Genomic DNA, 19,438 nt, shown 5'->3' with positions numbered 1-19,438 from the left:
CACGGGTCTCCTCTTTTCAGGGACTGTGGATCGGGCGGTGAGAGGTCTGGAGGTCCAGGTCTTGTCAGTCTCTGGGCTCGGGCTCCGGCGGGAGGCGGCGGCAAAGCAGACGGTGATTCGCTGGATGGTGCTTGCGTTAGCAAGGTGGTCACTCCCTGACCACAGGGGAGATTGGCTTCAGTCCTCTGTGCGGCAGAGCGTCGAAGTTCCCGTCTTCTTCTTAGTTTCAAGTTGATTCCAGGATGTCTAAAGTCTTAGGACACAGCTCCTACCTTTATTCGGATTCTAGGGGCCGGACTACCTGCTAGGTCCCTCCCTATGGGTGGGACCAGGAAGGGGGGTGGTTACACCCCCAATCCTTTGTCCAGCTCGCCCCAGGCCCGGGACTGGTGTGCCCCAGGACCGGTTTGAACTGGCATATGCCCCGAGGCTCCTTGTGAGCCACAGGCATGTCTGGTTTCTTTCAAGCCCTACCTGACCAATACACAAAATCCTGTCTGGGGTGGTGCATGCACCTCCCCTGGCAGGAAACCCTTTGTCCACACCTCCCAAGCTGGAAGGACTCCCAGCAGCAGGAGGGCAGACTTGTGTCTGTGGTGGCAGCATCCATTTTGTGGAGCTGAGGCTATGTCTGATTTTACCCGGGTTTCAGGCACTGTACATGTCGTGTCCCTCTAGAAGGGTGGAATGCTAACCCCGTCGCCAGAATTGGCGAGGGGTTAGTATTCCAATTCGTATGACACCTTACTCGACATGTTTTGATAAAGCCAAACCAAAGATAGCATTTAACCGCGAGGTTCATAATGCACTTAAGAGTATATGGTATGACGATATCTGGAAACAGTAGAAGGAAGTTGTTCCGACCACTGCAGACAGGCTCAGCTCATGCCAGAGCACCATCTCACATGGAACCAAGCACTCTGCCTTCAGGATTGTTAAGGCCTGCCATAGGAGTGACTTATAGGTTACCAGGTGTCCCATTTAAGTTTAGGTATAGGTATACTACACCTAAGTAAGAGGTGATTACACCAACTTACCCCAGCTGAGTGATCAGCCAGTTGTGTCAGATTGTTAGGCCAAGCCTGGGGTGGCATAATACATGCTTCAGCCCCTGGCAGGCCTTGGATACACCAATGCCCTGGGTACCTAGTGTACACTGGTACAGGGGCTGACAGGGTGATCCAACCAATTGGGTATGTACCTAGGGTACATGGAGTCCATTTTACAGAGAGAGCAGATAGCCTGAGAGCCTGAATGGCAGGATCTCAGGCCAACTAAGTCGAAAAACCAGCTAGACACTAGGCAAAAATTTGGGGGTAACCATAGTCAGATATCCACCTTCCTACAGAGGCCCACTGTGTTTAGTGAAGGAAGGATGGGAGTTACCTCTCAAAAAGCCTAAGCAAGACATAGTGGACTATGTACTTGGTCTCCGCTCCAGGATGGCTGAGTATATGGAGAAGGCATCCAAAAACCTTGAGGCAAGCCAGGCCTTACAGAAAGCTTGGCATGACCAAAAGGCTGTCTTGGTTGAGTTTCAGCCAGGACAGAAGGTATGGGTGTTGGAGCCAGTGGCCCCAGCAGCACTCCAAGACAAATGGTCTGGACCCCATACAATTCTGGAAAAGAAGGGAGAGGTCACCTACTTGGTAGACCTAGGAACTCCCAGGAGTCCCCACAGGGTACTCCATGTTAACAGGCTTAAAGCATATGTTGACAGGGCAGACATGGGCTTGCTCATGGCTACAGATGAGGGACAGGAGGAAGAGAGTGACCCTCTCCCAGACCTGTTGTCTCAGAACCCTGAAGATGGCTCAGTTGAAGGAGTGACCCTTGGAGGCAACCTCACTGCCCATCAGCAGACTGAATGTAGACAGGTTCTACAATCATTTTCACATATGTTTTCCTTAATACCTAGTCAAACTGACTGGTGTACCCATGTGGTGGACACTGGTGACAGTCTGCCTGTAAAGAACAAGCTTTACAGACAACCTGACCACGTCAGGGACTGTATAAAGGCTGAGGTACAAAAAATGCTGGAATTAGGTGTCATTGAACCCTCAGAGAGCCCCTGGGCTAGCCCAGTGGTTCTGGTCCCCAAACCTCACACCAAAGATGGCAAGAGATAAATGAGGTTCTGTGTGGACTACAGGGGACTCACTGCTGTCACCAGGACAGATGCACACCCTATTCCAAGGGCAGATGAGCTCATAGACAACTAGCTTCTGCAAAGTTTTTGAGCACATTTGACTTAACAGCTGGCTATTGGCAAATCAGATTAGCTGAGGAGTCTAAGGCCAAAACAGCATTCTCAACCCCAGGTGGGCACTACCAGTTTGTGGTGATGCCCTTTGGTCTGAAGAATGCACCTGCCACCTTCCAAAGGCTGGTGAACCAAGTCCTTACTGGGTTGGATGACTTTTGCGCAGCATATCTTGATGACATTGCTGTCTTTAGCTCCACCTGGGAGGATCACCTGATCCACCTGAAGAAGGCTCTTGAGGCTCTGCAAAGGGCAGGCCTCACTATCAAGGCTACTAAGTGCCAGATAGGGCAGAGTAAGGTTGTATATTTAGGCCACCTTGTAGGTGGAGGCCAAGTTCAACCACTGGAGAGTAAGATACAATCCATCAAGGATTGGTCCCCTCCAACCACCCAGACTCAAGTTTGAGCTTTCTTGGGCTTGACTGGGTACTACAGGATGTTTGTTAAGAACTATGGGTCCATTGTGACTCCTCTTAATGATCTGACATCCAAGAAGATGCCCAAAAAGGTTCAGTGGACAGTAAGCTGTCAAAAGGCATTTGATGACCTGAAGGAGGCCATGTGCTCTGCACCTATCCTGAAAAGTCCTGATTACTCCAAAGAGTTTATTGTCCAAACAGATGCTTCTGAGTTGGGTGTGGGAGCTGTGCTGTCACAACTTAATGTAGATGGTCAAGACCAACCCATTGCTTTTATTAGCAGAAGGTTGACCCCCAGAGAGAAGAATTGGTCAGCTATTGAGAGGGAGGCCTTTGCTGTGGTGTGGGCCCTGAAGAAGCTGAGGCCATACTTGTTTGGCACTCACTTCAAGATTCAGACCGACCATAAGCCCCTCTTGTGGCTAAATCAGATGAAGGGTGAAAACCCCAAACTGCTTAGGTGGTCCATTTCCCTACAGAGGATGGACTTTACAGTGGAGCACCGGCCAGGTACTCACCATGGGAATGCAGATGGTCTCTCCAGGTACTTCCACTTAGGACATGAAGACGAGACTGGTCAAGGCTAGTTTAATGTCCCAGAGTTTGGGGGGGGGGTTGTGTAGGAGAGTAGGGTCTGCTATCCTATGGTCACCCCAAATTTTTGCTTTTTCCTTCACTGGTTTTTGACATATTGAGGCTGTGGGCCTGCCAATCAGACCCCCAGCCTGCTGTTCTCTCTACTAAATTAAAACTATGCACCCTAGGTGCATAACCAATTGGAAGTGGATCACCCTGTCAGCCCCTGTACCAGTGTACACTAGGTACCCAGGGCATTGGTGTACCCAAGGCCTGCCAGGGGCTGAAGCATGTATTATGCCACCCCAGGCTTGGCCTAACAATTTGACACAACTGGCTGATCACTCAGCTGGGGTAAGTTGGTGTAATCACCTCTGACTTAGGTGTAGTATACCTATACCTAACCTTAAATGGGACACCTGGTAACCTATAAGTCACTCCTATGGCAGGCCTTAACAATCCTGAAGGCAGAGTGCTTGGTTCCATGTGAGATGGTGCTCTGGCATGAGCTGAGCCTGTCTGCAGTGGTCGGAACAACTTCCTTCTACTGTTTCCAGATATCGTCATACCATATACTCTTAAGTGCATTATGAACCTCGCGGTTAAATGCTAACTTTGGTTTGGCTTTATCAAAACATGTCGAGTAAGGTGTCATACGAATTGGAATACTAACCCCTCGCCAATTCTGGCGACGGGGTTAGCATTACACCCTTCTAGAGGGACACGACATGTACAGTACCTGAAACCCGGGTAAAATCAGACATAGCCTCAGCTCCACAAAATGGATGCTGCCACCACAGACACAAGTCTGCCCTCCTGCTGCTGGGAGTCCTTCCAGCTTGGGAGGTGTGGACAAAGGGTTTCCTGCCAGGGGAGGTGCATGCACCACCCCAGACAGGATTTTGTGTATTGGTCAGTTAGGGCTTGAAAGAAACCAGACATGCCTGTGGCTCACAAGGAGCCTCGGTGCATATGCCAGTTCAAACCGGTCCTGGGGCACACCAGTCCCGGGCCTGGGGCGAGCTGGACAAAGGATTGGGGGTGTAACCACCCCCCTTCCTGGTCCCACCCATAGGGAGGGACCTAGCAGGTAGTCCGGCCCCTAGAATCTGCTTAAAGGTAGGAGCTGTGTCCTAAGACTTCAGACATCCTGGAATCAACTTGAAACTAAGAAGAAGACAGGAACTTCGACATTCTGCTGCACAGAAGACTGAAGGAAATCTCCCCTGTGGTCAGGGAGTGACCACCTTGCTAACGGAAGCACCATCCAGCGAATCAACGTCTGCTTTGCCGCCGCCTCCCGCCGGAGCCCGAGCCCAGAGACTGACAAGACCTGGACCTCCAGACCTCTCACCGCCCGATCCACAGTCCCTGAAAAGAGGAGACCCGTGGAGGCACCGAGACACGTGGAGCCAGCCATCTTGGAACGACTACGACAGCTGACAAGTGCAACAACCGAGGCTCCCTCCAAGTTGTGCTTTGGGATCTGAGAAGCCCAACCCTCGAGCAGCATCTGCACCAAAGGTGAGCCCTCCAGCATCTCCACGATCTGCGTGGGGCCCTTCTGCATTTTGCCACTCGACGCGCCTAACCGGTTGCTGGCCCGCTGGCTAGTAGCCATCTTGGCGACGAACTTTACAAAATACACCACTGGTCTGGTTGCTCCAGACTGGCCCTTGCTCCCCTCCAAAGGAGCAGTACTTCTGACCTTGCTGGTCAGAACCCTCAGCTTATTTCATCTCCTACAACAATTTGCTTTTGCCAAGGCTTGTTTGCTTCGATCAAGTCGCCGACACCGCCGACAGCGAGAGCCTGCAAAGGACAGATCGTGAACTGACTCCTGGACGTCGTCGACCTCCAGGGACCACGTGGCTGCAGAGACAAGCTACACCTTTCTTCCTGTTTGCACCCGACATTGCCTGGTACCCACCTGGTGCCACGCTGGTCACTGGCTAGTGACTGTGAACACTGTCCCCTCTGCTTACAGGTCCTCAACATCTCCGATCCACTCTTGGATCCACTGCATCTCTCCCGGACCGACCGCCTGCAGCATCTTTGTCTTCAAGCTCCACGGAACAGATAGAAGAAACCCGACGCACGTCGAGGCCTATGCACCCGCTTCCTGTGGGTGAGGTAAAGCTGGCACACCTGTGCCCAAGTGTAGTGTTACATCTCTAGTGCCTGTGTTCCAAATCTTGAGTTCCTAGTCCATCCGTAAGATCCTCTTTGCAGTAACTTTGTACTTTTTACGCACCCATTGAAACCTATGGGAGCACGCGTGTGACTATTTGCTCTGCACACGCCACCCGTGAACCTCCTGGTCACTAACTGAAGTTAGCTCCTTGTAGGCCCAGCGATTCTAGAGGCCCTAGGCCTTTTCCCTTTTCTGTTCGTGGTACTTATACCACTATTTTAGTATATGGTTTGAGCGGCCACCAGGGCCTATCCATATAAAGTGCAACTTCTGTGTATTCTACTGTAATCTTGTTTGACGATTTGTGCTCCTGTGCTCATAAAGAGACTAGGGGTTACTTTGAGAAATAAATACATATATATTTTGAATATATATCTGTGTGGTGTCCTTTCATTGGTATAAAAGGGGGTTGCATTTGGTAAAACAGCTGGCTTAACACGCTTCACGAGTTTAGCCTCAAAGACTGCTTAGCCTACGCTACCACTAGGGCAGCTAGTCCGAAAAGGTTGACTTACAACCACACCATAAGGGTTGCTTGGCATGGTACAAGGTGATCACTTTAACTAGTGAGCATCATATACCAGGCCAACTTCTCACAGTCAGTCAGTGTCAGTCAATGTCAGTCAGTGTCAGTCAATGTCAGTCAGTCAGTGTCAGTCAGTGTCAGCCAGTGAGTGTCTGTCAGTCAGTGAGTGTCAGTCGGTGTCAGTCAGTCAGTGTCAGTCAGTGAGTGTCTGTCAGTCAGTGAGTGTCAGTGAGTGTCAGTGAATGTCAGACAATGTCAGTGAGTGTCAGTCAGTGTCAGTCATTGAATGTCAGTCAGTGAGTGTCAGTCAGTGAGTGTCAGTCAGTGCCAGTCAGTCAGTGTCAGTCAGTGTCTGTGAGTCAGTGTCAATCAGTGTCAGTGAGTCAGTGTCAATCAGTGTCAGTGAGTGTGAGAAGTTGGCCTGGTATATGATGCTCACTAGTTAAAGTGATCACCTTGTACCATGCCAAGCAACCCTTATGGTGTGGTTGTAAGTCAACCTTTTCGGACTAGCTGCCCTAGTGGTAGCGTAGGCTAAGCAGTCTTTGAGGCTAAACTCGTGAAGCGTGTTAAGCCAGCTGTTTTACCAAATGCAACCCCCTTTTATACCAATGAAAGGACACCACACAGATATATATTCAAAATATGTATGTATTTATTTCTCAAAGTAACCCCTAGTCTCTTTATGAGCACAGGAGCACAAATCGTCAAACAAGATTATCACAGAATACACAGAAGTTGCACGTTATATGGATAGGCCCTGGTGGCCACTCAAACCATATACTAAAATAGTGGTATAAGTACCACGAACAGAAAAGGGAAAAGGCCTAGGGCCTCTAGAATCGCTGGGCCTACAAGGAGCTAACGTCAGTTAGTGACCAGGAGGTCCACGGGTGGCGTGTGCAGAGCAAATAGTCACACGCGTGCTCCCATAGGTTTCAATGGGTGCGTAAAAAGTACAAAGTTACTGCAAAGAGGATCTTCCGGATGGACTAGGAACTCAAGATTTGGAACACAGGCACTAGAGATGTAATACTACACTTGGGCACAGGTGTGCCAGCTTTACCTCACCCACAGGAAGCGGGTGCATAGGCCTCGAAGTGCGTCGGGTTTCTTCTATCTGTTCCGTGGAGCTTGAAGACAAAGATGCTGCAGGCGGTCGGTCCGGGAGAGATGCAGTGGATCCAAGAGTGGATCGGAGATGTTGAAGACCTGTAAGCAGAGGGGACAGTGTTCACAGTCACTAGCCAGTGACCAGCGTGGCACCAGGTGGGTACCAGGCAATGTCGGGTGCAAACAGGAAGAAAGGGGTAGCTTGTCTCTGCAGCCACGTGGTCCCTGGAGGTCGACGACGTCCAGGAGTCGAGTCACGAGCTGTCCCACGCAGGTTCTCGCTGTCGGCGACTTGATTGAAGCAAACAAGCCTTGGCAAAAGCAATTGTTGTAGGAAAAGGAAATAAGCTGATGGTTCTGACCAGCAAGGTCAGAAGGACTGCTCCTTTGGAGGGGAGCAAGGGCCAGTCTGGAGCAACCAGACCAGCAGTGTATTTCTTGAAGTTCGTCGCCAAGATGGCTACTAGCCAGCAGGCCAGCAACCGGTTAGGCGCGTCGAGTGGCAAAATGTAGAAGGGCCCCACGCAGATCGTGGAGATGCTGGAGGGCTCACCTTTGGTGCAGATGCTGCTCGGGTGTTGGGCTTCTCAGATCCCAAAGCACAACTTGGAGGGAGCCTCGGTTGTTGCACTTGTCAGCTTGTCGTAGTCGTTCCAAGATGGCTGGCTCCACGTGTCTCGGTGCCTCCACGGGTCTCCTCTTTTCAGGGACTGTGGATCGGGCGGTGAGAGGTCTGGAGGTCCAGGTCTTGTCAGTCTCTGGGCTCGGGCTCCGGCGGGAGGCGGCGGCAAAGCAGACGTTGATTCGCTGGATGGTGCTTGCGTTAGCAAGGTGGTCACTCCCTGACCACAGGGGAGATTGGCTTCAGTCCTCTGTGCAGCAGAGCGTCGAAGTTCCCGTCTTCTTCTTAGTTTTAAGTTGATTCCAGGATGTCTGAAGTCTTAGGACACAGCTCCTACCTTTAAGCGGATTCTAGGGGCCGGACTACCTGCTAGGTCCCTCCCTATGGGTGGGACCAGGAAGGGGGGTGGTTACACCCCCAATCCTTTGTCCAGCTCGCCCCAGGCCCGGGACTGGCATGCCCCAGGACCGGTTTGAACTGGCATATGCACCGAGGCTCCTTGTGAGCCACAGGCATGTCTGGTTTCTTTCAAGCCCTACCTGACCAATACACAAAATCCTGTCTGGGGTGGTGCACGCACCTCCCCTGGCAGGAAACCCTTTGTCCACACCTCCCAAGCTGGAAGGACTCCCAGCAGCAGGAGGGCAGACTTGTGTCTGTGGTGGCAGCATCCATTTTGTGGAGCTGAGGCTATGTCTGATTTTACCCGGGTTTCAGGCACTGTACATGTCGTGTCCCTCTAGAAGGGTGGAATGCTAACCCCGTCGCCAGAATTGGCGAGGGGTTAGTATTCCAATTCGTATGACACCTTACTCGACATGTTTTGATAAAGCCAAACCAAAGTTAGCATTTAACCGCGAGGTTCATAATGCACTTAAGAGTATATGGTATGACGATATCTGGAAACAGTAGAAGGAAGTTGTTCCGACCACTGCAGACAGGCTCAGCTCATGCCAGAGCACCATCTCACATGGAACCAAGCACTCTGTGTGAGAAGTTGGCCTGGTATATGATGCTCACTAGTTAAAGTGATCACCTTGTACCATGCCAAGCAACCCTTATGGTGTGGTTGTAAGTCAACCTTTTCGGACTAGCTGCCCTAGTGGTAGCGTAGGCTAAGCAGTCTTTGAGGCTAAACTCGTGAAGCGTGTTAAGCCAGCTGTTTTACCAAATGCAACCCCCTTTTATACCAATGAAAGGACACCACACAGATATATATTCAAAATATATATGTATTTATTTCTCAAAGTAACCCCTAGTCTCTTTATGAGCACAGGAGCACAAATCGTCAAACAAGATTATCACAGAATACACAGAAGTTGCACTTTATATGGATAGGCCCTGGTGGCCACTCGAACCATATACTAAAATAGTGGTATAAGTACCACGAACAGAAAAGGGAAAAGGCCTAGGGCCTCTAGAATCGCTGGGCCTACAAGGAGCTAACGTCAGTTAGTGACCAGGAGGTCCACGGGTGGCGTGTGCAGAGCAAATAGTCACACGCGTGCTCCCATAGGTTTCAATGGGTGCGTAAAAAGTACAAAGTTACTGCAAAAGGAATCTTCCGGATGACCTAGGAACTTAAGATTTGGAACACAGGCACTAGAGATGTAATACTACACTTGGGCACAGGAGTGCCAGCTTTACCTCACCCACAGGAAGCGGGTGCATAGGCCTCAAAGTGCGTCGGGTTTCTTCTATCTGTTCCGTTGAGCCTGGGACAAAGATGCTGCAGGCGGTCGGTCCGGGAGAGATGCGGTGGATCCAAGAGTGGATCGGAGATGTTGAAGACCTGTAAGCAGAGGGGACAGTGTTCACAGTCACTAGCCAGTGACCAGCGTGGCACCAGGTGGGTACCAGGCGATGTCGGGTGCAAACAGGTGATGAGGGGTAGCTTGTCTCCGCAGCCACGTGGTCCCTGAAGGTCGACGACGTCCAGGAGTCGGCTCACGAGCTGTCCCACGCAGGCTCTCGCTGTCGGCGGTGTCGGCGACTTGATCGAAGCAAACAAGCCTTGGCAAAAGCAATTGTAGGAGGATTCGGAAATCAGCTGTTGGTTCTGACCAGCAAGGTCAGAGGGATTGCTCCTTTGGAGGGGAGCAAGGGCCAGTCTGGAGCAACCAGACCAGCGGTGTTTGTCGTAGATTTCGTCGCCAAGATGGCCACTAGCCAGCGGGCCAGCAACCGGTTAGGCGCGTCGAGTGGCAAAATGCAGAAGGGCCCCACGCAGATCGTGGAGATGCTGGAGGGCTCACCTTTGGTGCAGATGCTGCTCGAGGGTTGGGCTTCTCAGGACCCAAAGCACAACTTGGAGGGAGCCTCGGTTGTTGCACTTGTCAGCTTGTCGTAGTCGTTCCAAGATGGCTGGCTCCACGTGTCTCGGTGCCTCCACGGGTCTCCTCTTTTCAGGGACTGTGGATCGGGCGGTGAGAGGTCTGGAGGTCCAGGTCTTGTCAGTCTCTGGGCTCGGGCTCCGGCGGGAGGCGGCGGCAAAGCAGACGGTGATTCGCTGGATGGTGCTTGCGTTAGCAAGGTGGTCACTCCCTGACCACAGGGGAGATTTTCTTCAGTCTTCTGTGCAGCAGAATGTCGAAGTTCCCGTCTTCTTCTTAGTTTCAAGTTGATTCCAGGATGTCTGAAGTCTTAGGACACAGCTCCTACCTTTAAGCGGATTCTAGGGGCCGGACTACCTGCTAGGTCCCTCCCTATGGGTGGGACCAGGAAGGGGGGTGGTTACACCCCCAATCCTTTGTCCAGCTCGCCCCAGGCCCGGGACTGGTGTGCCCCAGGACCGGTTTGAACTGGCATATGCACCGAGGCTCCTTGTGAGCCACAGGCATGTCTGGTTTCTTTCAAGCCCTACCTGACCAATACACAAAATCCTGTCTGGGGTGGTGCATGCACCTCCCCTGGCAGGAAACCCTTTGTCCACACCTCCCAAGCTGGAAGGACTCCCAGCAGCAGGAGGGCAGACTTGTGTCTGTGGTGGCAGCATCCATTTTGTGGAGCTGAGGCTATGTCTGATTTTACCCGGGTTTCAGGTACTGTACATGTCGTGTCCCTCTAGAAGGGTGGAATGCTAACCCCGTCGCCAGAATTGGCGAGGGGTTAGTATTCCAATTCGTATGACACCTTACTCGACATGTTTTGATAAAGCCAAACCAAAGTTAGCATTTAACCGCGAGGTTCATAATGCACTTAAGAGTATATGGTATGACGATATCTGGAAACAGTAGAAGGAAGTTGTTCCGACCACTGCAGACAGGCTCAGCTCATGCCAGAGCACCATCTCACATGGAACCAAGCACTCTGCCTTCAGGATTGTTAAGGCCTGCCATAGGAGTGACTTATAGGTTACCAGGTGTCCCATTTAAGGTTAGGTATAGGTATACTACACCTAAGTAAGAGGTGATTACACCAACTTACCCCAGCTGAGTGATCAGCCAGTTGTGTCAGATTGTTAGGCCAAGCCTGGGGTGGCATAATACATGCTGCAGCCCCTGGCAGGCCTTGGGTACACCAATGCCCTGGGTACCTAGTGTACACTGGTACAGGGGCTGACAGGGTGATCCAACCAATTGGGTATGTACCTAGGGTACATGGAGTCCATTTTAAAGAGAGAACAGCCAGGCTGAGATCCTGAATGGCAGGATCTCAGGCCAACTAAGTCGAAAAACCAGCTAGACACTAGGCAAAAATTTGGGGGTAACCATAGTCAGATATCCACCTTCCTACACAACCCCCCCCCAAACGAAGGGAGATAAGGCTGACCTTGACCAGGTAAGCCTATATTGCCCAAGTGGCCATATAAGGAGGAACCAGCACTGGCATGGTTACCCCCTGTCTCATGGTCCACTAAGCAATCCCTCACCCTAAGGGTATCAGAGGGTCTCCACCATAGGGAATCTCTACCTTTGGTGTGTCTTGGCAAAGTAAAAGGCTGGTGTTGAGATGGAGTACTGAAGTGAGTGTCCTCAAAGTGAGGCCTCAGCTTCCTCCAATCATCCTCCACCATGGATGCCTTTCTTTCCTTAACTGAGTTGCACTGTGCTCTCAGGGTCAGCCTCTGGCTACCTAAAGCTGGAGGCTGGGTCCCTTTTGTGGGCTTACTGGAGGGACAGGTCAGGTCTGGGGCCCTAAGGTCCCATGTTTGCCTGTACCCAACAGAATCCCTCTGGGGGAGGTCCCTAACTACCTGTAAAGGAGATCCCTCAGGAATGTTTTTACCCATCACCTGACTAGGGCTACTAGCCAGGCAATCCTCATTCTTTTGATGGGGGGGTTCTTGTGGACAGGGGCCCTCTTGGGGTCCACTGGCCTCCCTGACCTCTGCAGCCCTGGGCTGACTGAGGCAGGGTAGAGAGAGGCAGGCTACCTGCACCAGACTGGGTCCCACCTTGGAAGGGGCCACTGACATCAGAGGCTCTGCCAGGCCAGGCCTGGCTACCTCTGGGGCAGTTCCTTCACAAGGGGTGAGGTCAGCTCCCTGAGGAGGCTGGCGTTTTCCTAATGTCTGGGGAGAGGGAGACTTTTCTTCCTCCCCACTACTCTCTGTTTGTGTGGAGTGATCCATAGTTTCAGGCTTCACTACACCTATGTCAGTCTGAGTATAGGCTGAGACCATTACAGCCTTGCCAACCTTTTCAGGGAGGCACTCAGTTTGTGTTTGAGCTGTGACTGTCACAGCTCTGCCAGTCTCTACAGGGAAGTCTGTCTGTGCCTGGGCTGTGGCTACCACTGCCCTTCCAACCTTTCCAGGGAGGAAATCTATTTGGACAGGGGTTGTGAATGGCACAACCCCACTACCCTTTTGTGAAAGGCCTACCATTTTAGAATGGGTGTCTTGTTCAACTCCAGCCCAAGCTGAGAGTTCTAAGTCATTCCCCAGTAAGCAGTCTACAGGCAAGGTTGGGGACACTGCCACCCTTTTAGGGCCAGTGACACCTCCCCAGCTGAGACATACCTCTGCCATGGGATGACTGTTCTGTTTGCCATCAATGTTGGTCACCTGGTAGGAGAAACCAGGCAAAAGCTGCTCAGAGGGAACTAGCCAATGGGCCACCATTGTGATGCTAGCTCCAGTGTCTCTGTAGGCCTCAGCTTTTGTACCATTGATGTAGGGCTCTTGTCTGTACCTACCCAAAGTGTTGGGACAGGCAGTGAAGTTGGCAAACCCCATGCCACCATCACAGACAAGAGTATCTGCTGCAGGGGAATTGGCTAAGCCAGGGTCCCCCTGTGTTCCCCAAGTAAACCCACCCAAATTTTTGGGGGCACTCCCACCACCTGGGGGATTACTGCTGACAGTAATAGGTGGTGTGACAGGAGTAATTGGAGGAACAGTTTTGTTTGTAGCCCTTGGGCAACTGCTGTCAGTTTTCCAATGCCCAGGAGTTTTACACTCATGGCAGTAAGGCTTTTTACCTGTGGTAGAGGAGGGAGCTTGGGACCCACCACCCTGTGTGGAGTTTTGGGGCCCTGAGGAAGATTTCTCTTTTGCCTTATCCCCTCCCTTCTCTTGAGGTTTGGTGGTATCTTTCTTTTGGTCACCACCCTGATTCTTAGGCCTGATCCTGGTCCTGACCCATTTATCTGCCCTCTTTCCCAATTCTTGGGGAGAGGTCAAATCTGAGTCTACCAGGTGTTGATGGAGGAGCTGGTTTTGACAGTTACTTAAAATCTGTTCTCTCATCATCAAATTGTACAATCCTGTATAATCAGATACCTTACTTCCCAGCAACCAACCCTCCAAAGCCTTAGTGGCACATTCAACATATTCAGACCAGTCCTGAGTCTGTGTCTTTTGGGTATCTCTGAACATTAACCTGTACTGTTCAGTGGTTAAGCCTAACCCATCAACCAGAACACTCTTCAGGACTCTGTAGTTTCTGACATCCTCTTCTCTAACAGTGAGGAGTCTGTCTCTGCCTCTTCCTTCAAAGGAGAGCCAGAGGATTGCTGCCCACTGGTCTTCAGGAACCTGCTGTACTTTGCAGGCTCTCTCAAGAGCAGTTATCCATTTGTGGATGTCATCCCCACTTTTGTAGGGGGGCACAACCTTAGACAGGTTCCTATTATCAAAGACCCTATCTTTGTCCTTAGGGACAATGCTGCCACCAGCGGGTATAGACCCACTCTCTCTAGGTTGCCTAGCCTTCCTCAGTTTTTCTTCCATCAGGGCTACCTCTAGCTCCTGCTTCCTGATCCTCAGCTGGGCTTCCTGCATTCTGGCCTCATGTTCCCTCCTCTGAGGGGTGGTCAGTCTCCTTCTGGAGTGACCTTGAGAGCCTCTAGAGCCATGGGAAGCATTGGAGTCACCTGAGCGATTCCTTTGCCTTCCAAGCCCTGTGTTAAGTCCACTGGGGAGATCCAATGGGGTGAACCCACTGTCAGTCCCCAATAGCCTTAGTTTAGCTGGGCCAAGTATAACACTTGGCACTGGGCTAGTTCTCCCTTCATCCCCACTCACATCTGTATCCCCATCACTTTCTTCCTCTGTGGTAGGCATCCCATCTAAGGGGTGACTATTGGAAGGGGGTACCTCTGTGGCATCTTCAGAAGGGGGGCCTCCTGTTCCTGACCTTAAGGGGGCTAACTGGGAAGCTTTCTTGAGTGCTCTCTGATTCTCATCATTCTGTAAGAGCTCTCTGAGCTCAGCAGAGTTTGGGTTCTTGGTCTGTTTAAGGCCTCTAAGAGTTGCCAAATGCCTGAGCTCATTCTGATTAAGGGTAGCAAAGATGGATGGTGCCCTCTGGGGGTCACTCTCGACAGAGATGGGTACAGTGGACCCCTCTGCCCCAGCCATTGCTCTTAAGTGTGGGTGGATGTGTTGCAATCTACCTACACTTGGGTTTACCTACTAAACCTATCTAGTAGTTGTAGTCAGGGTGTGCTACTCCCTTTGCTCTACAACAACTAAGTTCAGTAGAACTTATGTATATCTAATCTTGTTTTATATGTACCTACAGGTACCTATGTGATCTTTCAATTGGTAACCAAGAGATTACAATGGTAAAACACAGCAAGCTCAAATCCAACCGCTGCTCACCAATGTGAGAAGTTGGCCTGGTATATGATGCTCACTAGTTAAAGTGATCACCTTGTACCATGCCAAGCAACCCTTATGGTGTGGTTGTAAGTCAACCTTTTCGGACTAGCTGCCCTAGTGGTAGCGTAGGCTAAGCAGTCTTTGAGGCTAAACTCGTGAAGCGTGTTAAGCCAGCTGTTTTACCAAATGCAACCCCCTTTTATACCAATGAAAGGACACCACACAGATATATATTCAAAATATATATGTATTTATTTCTCAAAGTAACCCCTAGTCTCTTTATGAGCACAGGAGCACAAATCGTCAAACAAGATTATCACAGAATACACAGAAGTTGCACTTTATATGGATAGGCCCTGGTGGCCACTCGAACCATATACTAAAATAGTGGTATAAGTACCACGAACAGAAAAGGGAAAAGGCCTAGGGCCTCTAGAATCGCTGGGCCTACAAGGAGCTAACGTCAGTTAGTGACCAGGAGGTCCACGGGTGGCGTGTGCAGAGCAAATAGTCACACGCGTGCTCCCATAGGTTTCAATGGGTGCGTAAAAAGTACAAAGTTACTGCAAAAGGAATCTTCCGGATGACCTAGGAACTTAAGATTTGGAACACAGGCACTAGAGATGTAATACTACACTTGGGCACAGGAGTGCCAGCTTTACCTCACCCACAGGAAGCGGGTGCATAGGCCTCAAAGTGCGTCGGGTTTCTTCTATCTGTTCCGTTGAGCCTGGGACAAAGATGCTGCAGGCGGTCGGTCCGGGAGAGATGCGGTGGATCCAAGAGTGGATCGGAGATGTTGAAGACCTGTAAGCAGAGGGGACAGTGTTCACAGTCACTAGCCAGTGACCAGCGTGGCACCAGGTGGGTACCAGGCGATGTCGGGTGCAAACAGGTGATGAGGGGTAGCTTGTCTCCGCAGCCACGTGGTCCCTGAAGGTCGACGACGTCCAGGAGTCGGCTCACGAGCTGTCCCACGCAGGCTCTCGCTGTCGGCGGTGTCGGCGACTTGATCGAAGCAAACAAGCCTTGGCAAAAGCAATTGTAGGAGGATTCGGAAATCAGCTGTTGGTTCTGACCAGCAAGGTCAGAGGGATTGCTCCTTTGGAGGGGAGCAAGGGCCAGTCTGGAGCAACCAGACCAGCGGTGTTTGTCGTAGATTTCGTCGCCAAGATGGCCACTAGCCAGCGGGCCAGCAACCGGTTAGGCGCGTCGAGTGGCAAAATGCAGAAGGGCCCCACGCAGATCGTGGAGATGCTGGAGGGCTCACCTTTGGTGCAGATGCTGCTCGAGGGTTGGGCTTCTCAGGACCCAAAGCACAACTTGGAGGGAGCCTCGGTTGTTGCACTTGTCAGCTTGTCGTAGTCGTTCCAAGATGGCTGGCTCCACGTGTCTCGGTGCCTCCACGGGTCTCCTCTTTTCAGGGACTGTGGATCGGGCGGTGAGAGGTCTGGAGGTCCAGGTCTTGTCAGTCTCTGGGCTCGGGCTCCGGCGGGAGGCGGCGGCAAAGCAGATGGTGATTCGCTGGATGGTGCTTGCGTTAGCAAGGTGGTCACTCCCTGACCACAGGGGAGATTTTCTTCAGTCTTCTGTGCAGCAGAATGTCGAAGTTCCCGTCTTCTTCTTAGTTTCAAGTTGATTCCAGGATGTCTGAAGTCTTAGGACACAGCTCCTACCTTTAAGCGGATTCTAGGGGCCGGACTACCTGCTAGGTCCCTCCCTATGGGTGGGACCAGGAAGGGGGGTGGTTACACCCCCAATCCTTTGTCCAGCTCGCCCCAGGCCCGGGACTGGTGTGCCCCAGGACCGGTTTGAACTGGCATATGCACCGAGGCTCCTTGTGAGCCACAGGCATGTCTGGTTTCTTTCAAGCCCTACCTGACCAATACACAAAATCCTGTCTGGGGTGGTGCATGCACCTCCCCTGGCAGGAAACCCTTTGTCCACACCTCCCAAGCTGGAAGGACTCCCAGCAGCAGGAGGGCAGACTTGTGTCTGTGGTGGCAGCATCCATTTTGTGGAGCTGAGGCTATGTCTGATTTTACCCGGGTTTCAGGTACTGTACATGTCGTGTCCCTCTAGAAGGGTGGAATGCTAACCCCGTCGCCAGAATTGGCGAGGGGTTAGTATTCCAATTCGTATGACACCTTACTCGACATGTTTTGATAAAGCCAAACCAAAGTTAGCATTTAACCGCGAGGTTCATAATGCACTTAAGAGTATATGGTATGACGATATCTGGAAACAGTAGAAGGAAGTTGTTCCGACCACTGCAGACAGGCTCAGCTCATGCCAGAGCACCATCTCACATGGAACCAAGCACTCTGCCTTCAGGATTGTTAAGGCCTGCCATAGGAGTGACTTATAGGTTACCAGGTGTCCCATTTAAGGTTAGGTATAGGTATACTACACCTAAGTAAGAGGTGATTACACCAACTTACCCCAGCTGAGTGATCAGCCAGTTGTGTCAGATTGTTAGGCCAAGCCTGGGGTGGCATAATACATGCTGCAGCCCCTGGCAGGCCTTGGGTACACCAATGCCCTGGGTACCTAGTGTACACTGGTACAGGGGCTGACAGGGTGATCCAACCAATTGGGTATGTACCTAGGGTACATGGAGTCCATTTTAAAGAGAGAACAGCCAGGCTGAGATCCTGAATGGCAGGATCTCAGGCCAACTAAGTCGAAAAACCAGCTAGACACTAGGCAAAAATTTGGGGGTAACCATAGTCAGATATCCACCTTCCTACACTCTGCCTTCAGGATTGTTAAGGCCTGCCATAGGAGTGACTTATAGGTTACCAGGTGTCCCATTTAAGGTTAGGTATAGGTATACTACACCTAAGTAAGAGGTGATTACACCAACTTACCCCAGCTGAGTAATCAGCCAGTTGTGTCAGATTGTTAGGCCAAGCCTGGGGTGGCATAATACATGCTGCAGCCCCTGGCAGGCCTTGGGTACACCAATGCCCTGGGTACCTAGTGTACACTGGTACAGGGGCTGACAGGGTGATCCACTTCCAATTGGTTATGCACCTAGGGTGCATAGTTGTAATTTAGTAGAGAGAACAGCAGGCTGGGGGTCTGATTGGCAGGCCCACAGCCTCAATATGTCAAAAACCAGTGAAGCAAAAAGCAAAAATTTGGGGTGACCATAGGATAGCAGACCCTACTCTCCTACACAACCCCCCCCCAAACGCTGGGACATTAAACTAGCCTTGACCAGTCTCGTCTTCATGTCCTAAGTGGAAGTACCTGGAGAGACCATCTGCATTCCCATGGTCAGTACCTGGCCGGTGCTCCACTGTAAAGTCCATCCCCTGTAGGGAAATGGACCACCTAAGCAGTTTGGGGTTTTCACCCTTCATCTGATTTAGCCACAAGAGGGGCTTATGGTCGGTCTGAATCTTGAAGTGAGTGCCAAACAAGTATGGCCTCAGCTTCTTCAGGGCCCACACCACAGCAAAGGCCTCCCTCTCAATAGCTGACCAATTCTTCTCTCTGGGGGTCAACCTTCTGCTAATAAAAGCAATGGGTTGGTCTTGACCATCTACATTAAGTTGTGACAGCACAGCTCCCACACCCAACTCAGAAGCATCTGTTTGGACAATAAACTCTTTGGAGTAGTCAGGACTTTTCAGGATAGGTGCAGAGCACATGGCCTCCTTCAGGTCATCAAATGCCTTTTGACAGCTTACTGTCCACTGAACCTTTTTGGGCAGCTTCTTGGATGTCAGATCATTAAGAGGAGTCACAATGGACCCATAGTTCTTAACAAACTTCCTGTAGTACCCAGTCAAGCCCAAGAAAGCTCGAACTTGAGTCTGGGTGGTTGGAGGGGACCAGTCCTTGATGGATTGTATCTTACTCTCCAGTGGTTGAACTTGGCCTCCACCTACAAGGTGGCCCAAATATACAACCTTACTCTGCCCTATCTGGCACTTAGTAGCCTTGATAGTGAGGCCTGCCCTCTGCAGGGCCTCAAGAGCCTTCTTCAGGTGGATCAGGTGATCCTCCCAGGTGGAGCTAAAGACAGCAATGTCATCAAGATATGCTGCACAAAAGTCATCCAACCCAGTAAGGACTTGTTTCACCAGCCTTTGGAAGGTGGCAGGTGCATTCTTCAGACCAAAGGGCATCACCACAAACTGGTAGTGCCCACCTGGGGTTGAGAATGCTGTTTTGGCCTTAGACTCCTCAGCTAATCTGATTTGCCAATAGCCAGCTGTTAAGTCAAATGTGCTCAAAAACTTTGCAGAAGCTAGTTTGTCTATGAGCTCATCTGCCCTTGGAATAGGGTGTGCATCTGTCCTGGTGACAGCATTGAGTCCTCTGTAATCCACACAGAACCTCATCTCTCTCTTGCCATCTTTGGTGTGAGGTTTGGGGACCAGAACCACTGGGCTAGCCCAGGGGCTCTCTGAGGGTTCAATGACACCTAATTCCAGCATTTTATGTACCTCAGCCTTTATACAGTCCCTGACGTGGTCAGGTTGTCTGTAAAGCTTGTTCTTTACAGGCAGACTGTCACCAGTGTCCACCACATGGGTACACCAGTCAGTTTGACTAGGTATCAAGGAAAACATATGTGAAAATGATTGTAGAACCTGTCTACATTCAGTCTGCTGATGGGCAGTGAGGTTGCCTCCAAGGGTCACTCCTTCAACTGAGCCAT

This window comes from Triturus cristatus, chromosome 1_1 (genome assembly GCF_964204655.1).
Source record: "Triturus cristatus chromosome 1_1, aTriCri1.1, whole genome shotgun sequence".
NCBI lineage: Eukaryota > Metazoa > Chordata > Amphibia > Caudata > Salamandridae > Triturus > Triturus cristatus.
Note: the sequence above shows the minus strand (reverse complement) of the source record.